We start from the raw sequence: 8,858 nt of genomic DNA on the forward strand, positions 1-8,858 counted from the left end.
CAGGAAATAATAATTTCCTAAATATTTCCACTTTTTCACATTGTGCTATCACATTTATAAAAATTTTCCCTTCATCCTCATCTTTTATTTAAATTGGTCAATATGGAAACATTTTCTTATAATTAAAATTAGTTTTAGGTAATCTTTTATTTTTCATGTATACATTAATGCATATAGGGCACAATGTGCTGATTCTATATAGAATTAGGAGCGTTTACATCACACTGGTTAATTATTGTGTTTACATCACATTTAATTATTGTGTTAAGGCATTTATACTCTACACTTAATAGATCCGCCATGTACCCTTGCATTATGCACCATAGGTGTGATCCCACCATTTACCTTTCCTCGATCTGACCTCCCTCCTCCTCTCCCAACCCCCCTCCTCCCTCCTTCATCTTGGGCCATAGTTGTGATCTATTCTTCATATGAAAATGGGAGTGATTGTAAATTGGTTTCATAATAGTACTGAGTACATTGGATATTTTTATTCCATTCTTGAGATACTTTACTAAGTAGGATATGTTCCACCTCCATCCATATAAACAAAAAAGAGGTAAATTTTCCATCTTTTTTAAGGCTGCATAATATTCCATGGTATATATGTACCACAATTTATTAATCCATTCATGGGTGGATGGGCACTTGGGCTTCTTCCATGACTTGGCTATTATGAATTGAGCTGCAATGAACAATCTGGTACAAATATCTTTGTTATAAAGTGATTTTTGGTCTTTTAGATATACACCTAGTAGAGGAATTGCAGGATCAAATGGCAGGTCTACTTTTAGATCTCTGAGTATTCTCCATACTTCTTTCCAAAAGGGACGTATTAGCTTGCACTCCCACCAGCAGTGCAGAAGTGTTTCCTTTTCTCCATGTCCACATCAATGTAGTTTTGGGATTCTGTTATGTGAGCCACTTTTACAGGAGTTAGATGATATCTCAAAGTGGTTTTTATTTGCATTTCTCTGATGATTAAAGATGATGAACATTTTTTTCATGTGTCTGTAGGCCATGTGCCTATCTTCAGAGAAGCTTATGTTCAAGTCTCTTGCCCACAATGAAATGGGATTACTTATTCTTTTTATTCATAAGTCTGAGTCCTCTGTGGATTCTGGTTATCAAACCTTTGCCAGAAGCATAACCTGCAAATATCCTCTCCCATTCTGAGGGCTGTCTGCTTGCTTTACTTACTGTGTTCTTGGCTGTGCAGAAGCTTTTTAGTTTGATTATATGCTAGTAATGTATTTTTGCTTCAATTGCTTGGGGGGTTCTCCTCATAAAGTATTCTCCCAGTCTAATTTCTTCAAGTGTTTCTCCTTCACTCTCTCCAAGGATCTTTATAGTTTTATATCATAAGTTTCAATCTTTTATCTGGTGAGAGTCAATTTTTGTTAATGATGAAAGGTGTGGGTCCAGTTTCAGTCTTCTACAAGTCATCAGCCAATTCTCCCAGTACCATTTATTAAAAGGGAATCTTTCCACCAATTTATATTTTTGATGGGCTTATCAAAGATCAAATGATGATAAGTATCTGGGTTATTTCTTGGTTCTCAATTCTGTTCTATACATCTACCTCTCTGTTTTTGTGCCAGTACCATGCTGTTTTGATCACTATAGATTTATAATATAGTTTGAAGTCTGGTAGTGTGATTCCTCCTGATTTGTTTTTATTTCTGAGTAATGTCTTCACTATTCAAGGTTTTTTCTGGTTCCATATAAAACAAAGTACTATTTTTTCCAGATCTTTAAAGTATGATGGTGGTGCTTTGATAGAGATTGCATTAAATTTGTAAATTGCTTTAGGTAATATGGAAATTTTAACAATGTTGATTCTTCCCAGCCATGAACATGGTATGTTTTTCCATTTGTTAACATCTTCAGCTATTTCTTTTCTCAGAGTTTCATAATTCTCTTTATAGAGATCTCTTTTGCATCCTTTGCTAGGTAAATTCCCAAAAATTTCATCTTTGGCACAAATGTAAAGGAAATAGAGTCCTTGACTGTTTTTTGGGCTTGACTATTATTGGTATATATAAAAGCTACTGATTTGTGAGTATTGATTTTGTATCCTGAGATGCTACAGTATTCCTTGATCACTTCTTTTTTTTAATATATTGAATTTGTGTTTGTAATTTAAAAAAAGTTAAAAAGATGATAAGTAAATAAATGAATAAAATAATGGACATCCCAAAAGCACCGAGCAGAAGATAAGGAGTCATCCATGCAATGCTAGGGGAGCACATTCCAGGCAAAGCCAGCAGAGAAATGCTCTCATTTCCCATTCTGGTCAATATTTTACCTTCTTTCCTGGTCAGCTAATATTATCTGTACACCTACAGGGACAACAAAAGCTGGAAAGATACAACATATCCCTTTGCAATGAAGGACCTTGTCATCCCACATAACCGTCTCTAGTGTACACTATTCTCTGCCTTCCTGCTCTCTCTTGTATTTTTCACAGTTGATGTCTGCTGCCTTTTGAAGGCTAAGACTGTTGCTCATTTCACCCATCCACCCTCATTATTGCTGCTGTCCTTGAACAGACTCCTGTTGAGTCAGCCTTGCATCATCCACTTGATCACTTGTGGGGAAGAAGCATGTCATCGGTGACGTTTTCACATGGGGCTCTTACCTTTTGATCACTTCCATGGCTCCACTCTGTTCTGACTTACCTTGACTTCTCACAGAAGAGTTTTGTGGTTGAGTCCCTGGGGACCCTGCTGAACTGCCCATTCCACCCATCTCAAAAAATCTTCACAGGGAGGTTTCCCAAATTCTCCCTGCAATAGTTCCCGTGAAGTGAGGGATGTCCAGGGCCAGTTCTGAGTGTAGGACGACTGTCTTCAGGTGAGACTCAACTAGCTGCACCTGGCCAGCCCAGAAAGGTGCCTGTGGTGACCGCCATCTCCCAAATTCCAAAACAACGGCCTCTTCCTATCCAGGATCTTTCCCAGCTGAGTGCCTCTCCCGCTGCCTATCCCCATTGGTGCCGGACCAGACGGCACCCCACTCTGGTCACCTAACTCCCCTCAGGAGGCCACACGTCACTAATTTTCCACACAATACCTCCTTTCTTTACAAACCAGGAACTGTAATCCTCCCTGGTGGGGTTGGTTGGCAGTGCGGCTGCCCACAGCCGCTGCAGCTGTGGGGCAGAATCTTTTCCCCAGTCCCTGCAGTTGCGGATTATACTCCAAGTCCAGCAAACCACCACCTCACTGCACACCCCGAACTACCACTCCCCACCAATATTCCACACGGGAATGGTCTAGCCCCCTCGCTCTGACCTGTTGTTCCAGAAGAGCTGAGCTATTGTCCCTGACCGCCATCATGCTCTGCCTCCACTTTAGGTAATCTTTTAAAATGTATTTGCTTCTTTCGTACACCGAAGCAGTTCCCTGGTTTAGGGCCTAACATGGATTCTGGTTATCAAACCTTTGTCAGAAGCATAATTAGGGTTAGGGTTTTTACTATAATAGTTTTGTTTAAGACCAGAAAAATATATTAGTATGTTCAAGACTTCTCATCTTTCTTTTCAGTCAAAAGTTTGCAAAACTTTATCAAAAAAGTGTACTGGAAAAAGTGTACTGGCCATTTTTCTTTTTTCTTTTCTTTTTTCAATTTCAAATAAACTATTCTTTAGCTCCCTTGACAGTAAAATAGGAATTTTCCCCAGCCTGTCAAGAACTGTTTTTCATATAATTCACTGCAAAGTGAGAAGTTTGAGTATGTTTTAAGATCCTTTATCTATTCCATGCATTTTGATGGAGATATAATTACCTGTGGAGACCCAATGCTGTAAATGGAGGACAAGCAAGATTGGGCACTTTGGGGAGTTGAGTCAGAATAAAAGACTGTGTCCCAGCACAAAGAAACTGCAGGCAGAATTCCTTTCCCTTTGGGAGATGTCAGTTTTTTTTCTTTTAAGGCCTTCAACTGATCCGATGAGACCTGCCTCAACTATGCAGGGTAATCTGCTTTACCCAAAGTCTACTGATTTAAGTGTTAATTATACCTAATAATACCTTTCAGCAACATATAGACTGATGTTTGGTCAAGCAGCTGAACACTACAGCCCAGCCAAGTTGACACATAAAATTAAGCAACACATAGGGCAAAATAAGACTTTTATGCTTTCAATTCAGAGGAAAATATGCCTTTTTTAAATTTAATTTTTTATTAAATCATAACTGCATACATGTATGGGGCACAATGTGATGATCTCATATACTATGTGGAAAGCTTAAATCAAACTGATTAGTATAACCATCACCTCACTTACTATTTTTTACGGTAAGACATTTATAATTTACTGTACCATTTGTATTCAGCATTAGCCTATACATTCTATAAGAACAAAATACAAAAGAAATCACTAAAAAGTGTAAAGATTAGACAAGGAGAAACAAAACTCATAAATTATAGTTTACATGATTGTAAAAAGCAAATAAATTAAAAAACAAATTATAAGAATTAATAAGAAGTAAGATAGCTGGATATAGGTTCAATTTGCAAAAAGTTATTGCATGTCTATATACTATTCACAGAAGACAAAACTAAACAAAGAGACTACATTTTGGAATAAGTCTAAGAAATAGTTTTCAAACTTTGGAGGACCATCCTATGGAAGGGCATCTACAACTTAAAATAGCTACTGCTAACTGAATAGTTCTTTTGTTTTAGAAATTGTTCTAGATACTTTATCTATAGTTTCATTTCATACTGCAAACTAAGCAGCAACCCACTGTAGTTAGAGATGAGAAAATTGTGTCACTGAGAGTTCAAATAACTTGTTGAAGGGCTAATGTTTAATAAAGGGTAGCAATGGAACTTGAACCTACACATACTTCCTCCAGAATTGATGCTTGTAATAAATAAACAGGAAGACTCAATAATTTAAAGATGAAAAATCTCCAAATTGATCTGTATATTTAATACACTTCTAGTCAAATATTTCAAAATCTTTTATAGAACTTGACAAGCTTATTTCAGAGTATTTAGAATTGCAAAAATCCAATTACATACAAGATGCTTCTAAAGAAAATGAATAAAGTAGAGGTTCTTGCCGTGATATATAACAAGATTGTGTAAAGCTACAGTAGTCAAACTTGTAACTTTTAGAAGAATGATAGATAATTGACTTGTATAATAAAACAGAGAAATGAGAAATAGACCCTCTGTATTGATGCTTTGAATGTGACAAAGGGACAGTGAAAATCACCATTGGAGACGATGTTTATTCAATAAACGATACTGGGGTAATTTTTTTTTTTTTTTTTTTTTTTTTTGTAAAAAATGAAGCTTTCCTCATACTACATACCAGTAGTTCTCAACATAGGGTAACTTTTTCACCCAGGGGACATCTGTCAATGTCTCAGGACATTTTTGGTTGTCACAATTGTGGGTGCATTACTACTTGTATTGAGTGGATAGAGGGTAGAGGTACTCCATAATATCCTACAATACCCAGGACAACCTCCACCAACAAAGAATTATCTAGCCCCAAATATTAATAATGCTACCATTAGAAATCTGCTATACAATAAAAGCAAGTCCAATTTGAGTTTAAAGTACAAGTCATAAACTTAAGGCTTTCAGAAGATAATATAGGAATACAAAACAGATGATTATCAATCTGACAAATGATGTCTCTGTTAGTCACACAAACTATCATTGTGTATTTGAGTGTGTTGTACTTATTCTTATCCTGTTGCTTATGCCTGTATAGAAGGGGATCTGATAGTCTGAGCAGTTTATGCACACGAACTACCAAAATATGGTGTGAAGATTGGTCTGATAAATTATGCTGCAGTGCATCGTACTGGGCTGCTGCTAGCCCACGTTTCTCAATAGGTTTGGCATGGACAAGATCTATGAAGGCCAAGTGGAGGCAATTGGCAATAAATACAATGTGGAAAGCATCGGTGGCCAGCCTGGTGCTTTTACATGCAATTTGGATGGAGGCCCTGTCAGGCCCACCACTGGCAATAAAGTTTGTGGGGCCCTGAAGGGAGCTGTGGATGAAGGCTTGTCTGTCCCTCACAGTAACAAACAATTCCCTGGTTATGATTCTGAAAGCAAGGAATTTAATGCTGAGGTACCTCAGAAGCTTATCATAGGTCAGAACGTTGCAGATTATATGCATTGCCTAATGGAAGAATGCTTACAAAAAACCAGTTCTCTCAATGCATAAAGAACAACGTCACTCCAGACATAGAGATATATAAGAAAGCTCATGCTGCTATACAAGGTAACCCAGTCTATGAGAAGAAGCCCAAGAAAGAAGTTAAAAAGAAGAGATAGAACTGTCCCAAATTGTCAGGCCCAGAAGAAAGAATGGGTAGCTCAAAAGAAGGCAAGCTTCCTTAGAGCTCAGGAGTGAGTTGCTGAAAGCTAAACCAAATTTTATATGAGGGTTTTCAGATTAAAAACAGTAAACATATTCATTAAGCAAAAAAGAAAAAAATTATTATACACTTGACTTCATTAAAATTAAAAAATGTTTCTTATCAATTACATAGTATACTGTAAGAAAGTGAAAAAAAACAAAACAGAAATACCCATGAATTGGGAGAAATTACTGGCATCATATAGAAATGAATTAGAGAAGCCAACCTGGAAAAAATGCTACAATATATATGAGAGACGCATACACATATAAATGACTGTAAATGTAATATGTGCATATATGAAAATATGCGTTCATAGGAGCTATAGAAAGACATAAAAGAATAAGCAAAATATAGGAGCAAACATTCTACAGAGGAGAAAACACGCAAAACAATAAATATTTGCAAAAGTACTCAAACTCATGAGTAAACAGAAACATTAAGATCACAATGATATATATTTAAAATTAAAAAGCTAGAAAATTTGAAGTGTTATTGAGAATGTAAAGCAATGAAAAATTTTATATCCTGCAGGTGGGAGTTTAAGTTGATACGAATTCTTTGAGTAACAATTCAGCATTATTTCACAAAACTAGATCTGAACATCCTTTATGACACCCTTTAATTCCCCTCCTGGGTATAAACCCAGGTGCAGGTGGAGACATGTGGAAGACCATTCAGAGCACTCTTGTTTGAAACACAAAAGAACTCGTCTCTTGTGGGCATGTACAGGATAACGCCAGATCACACTGGCTAATCCAATGGCATGGTTAACGTTGTAGCAAAAAATAAATAAATAAATAAATAAAAAGAAAAATAAAATAAAAAAGGGCAGCGCCTGTGGTTCAAAGGAGTAGGGCACTGGCCCCATATGCTTGAGGGGGTGGGTTCAAACCCAGCCCTGGCCAAAAACTGCAAAAAAAAAAAAAAGCATTGTAGCTAACAGGGTGAGTGGTGGCTTCGTGGATGCTTAGATTATGAGTCTGCTTTAGAATGCACACGTAAGTTACATATATACCTTTGCAAGCATCAAAATACATACTAGCCATTTAAAAAGTACATTTTTTTTGTCTGTCAAGATGAATCTATGGAGAAGAATTTGGGGACTGTTAAATATTTATCTAGGGTTCCAGAATTTTCGCTTAATAAAAGCATCCAAGTTTCACTTGGAGGTGAAATAAATATTCATTCGGGTTAGAGCCTCCATTATCCTTCTAAGTATTTACAATTAGGTGATGCCAAGCTTATTTTCTTCTTGATTTCCCTCATTTAGCAACATGGAGACCCCAGAAATTATTCCCCCTCTGAGTTGTATCCCCCTATCCCAACCCACAGTATCCTATGAAAGCCTAACACCAAAAATGTTGAGTATATTGGAGAAACAACATTTAAGGTTATTTGAGGTCATAAGGAAAGGGTCCTGCTCCGATAGGAGACGCTAGAAATGTGAGTGTCTAGAGAAGCACCTGGGGACAGCAGAACAGCGCAGCTGTCTGCCAGCCCAGAAGAGAGACCTCCCCAGAAACCAACCTGACACCTTGATCTCGAACACCTAGTTTCTACAACTGCGAGAAAATCAATTTCTGTTGTTTAAGCCACCCAGTCAGTGGCGTTTTGATGGAGCAGACTAATACAGTCTCACTATGCTAGACATCAGGAAACCTGAGGAAGTATTTAGGGATGCCAATAATAGCAATATAATTCCTTTTATTACCCCAGTTTTGTCTTCTTATTTGATATTTTATCTGGTCCAGATTATTTTATGAATATTTTTCCTCACAGGATAGTCATGTTTCTAAAGCTACTTGAAATGTTTTATGGAAAAGGAAGAATCAGACAGTTCATAAAGACTTTTTGTTAAATTTTAAGACAGGAAATTACTATAATGAAGAATAGCCATCGTTCTTCCAGGAGAAAGACAGGTAGTGTGTGCAGGGTGATCCGTTCTGCCTCTGTCCTGTCTCCATCCATTTTTGTGTATGTCAGAAAGTAATCGGAATTTTTATTTTTTAGTCTGTGGAGTTATTCAAAAATATCCACATTTTACTTCACCCTGCCAGAGATAAATATTATTTGCTTTCCTTGTTCTATTCACTATAGATTGGCCATCCTGGCCAGGACCGGGAGGTGCCACTTGGCAATGCCTGTGTGGGAGTGAATCTCTCATCAGTGATCAGATTCACACAGCTGTGTTTGCAGAGCAGAGCATGTAGTCTGATGATGCTCCAGCTTGTAGAAAATAAATCAAACATCTGGACAATCATGAGAGAAACATATGCACTTGAAGTAGAAAAGAGCCGCTTAGCTCTTTTTCTCTAGAACTACCTAAAGAGGCAAAAGATGACTCCACAGCAAATGAGATGCTATCTTCTGCTTAGGAAGGGGGTTTAGTGGAATGATTGCTGGTCTGTGAGTGAAAAGAGTCTCTTAAACACATTGCTGTCAGCCTTTTGCTCCTGG

The 8,858-nt window shown here is 37.3% G+C and overlaps 1 pseudogene; it reads left to right on the top strand.

Moving 5' to 3' along the window:
* LOC128567372 (60S ribosomal protein L5-like) overlaps window positions 1-6,391 on the top strand; it is a 30,065-nt pseudogene extending 23,674 nt beyond the window's left edge.
* Window positions 6,392-8,858: the final 2,467 nt, after the last annotated feature.

Source organism: Nycticebus coucang, chromosome 16, assembly GCF_027406575.1.
Source record: "Nycticebus coucang isolate mNycCou1 chromosome 16, mNycCou1.pri, whole genome shotgun sequence".
Taxonomy (NCBI): domain Eukaryota; kingdom Metazoa; phylum Chordata; class Mammalia; order Primates; family Lorisidae; genus Nycticebus; species Nycticebus coucang.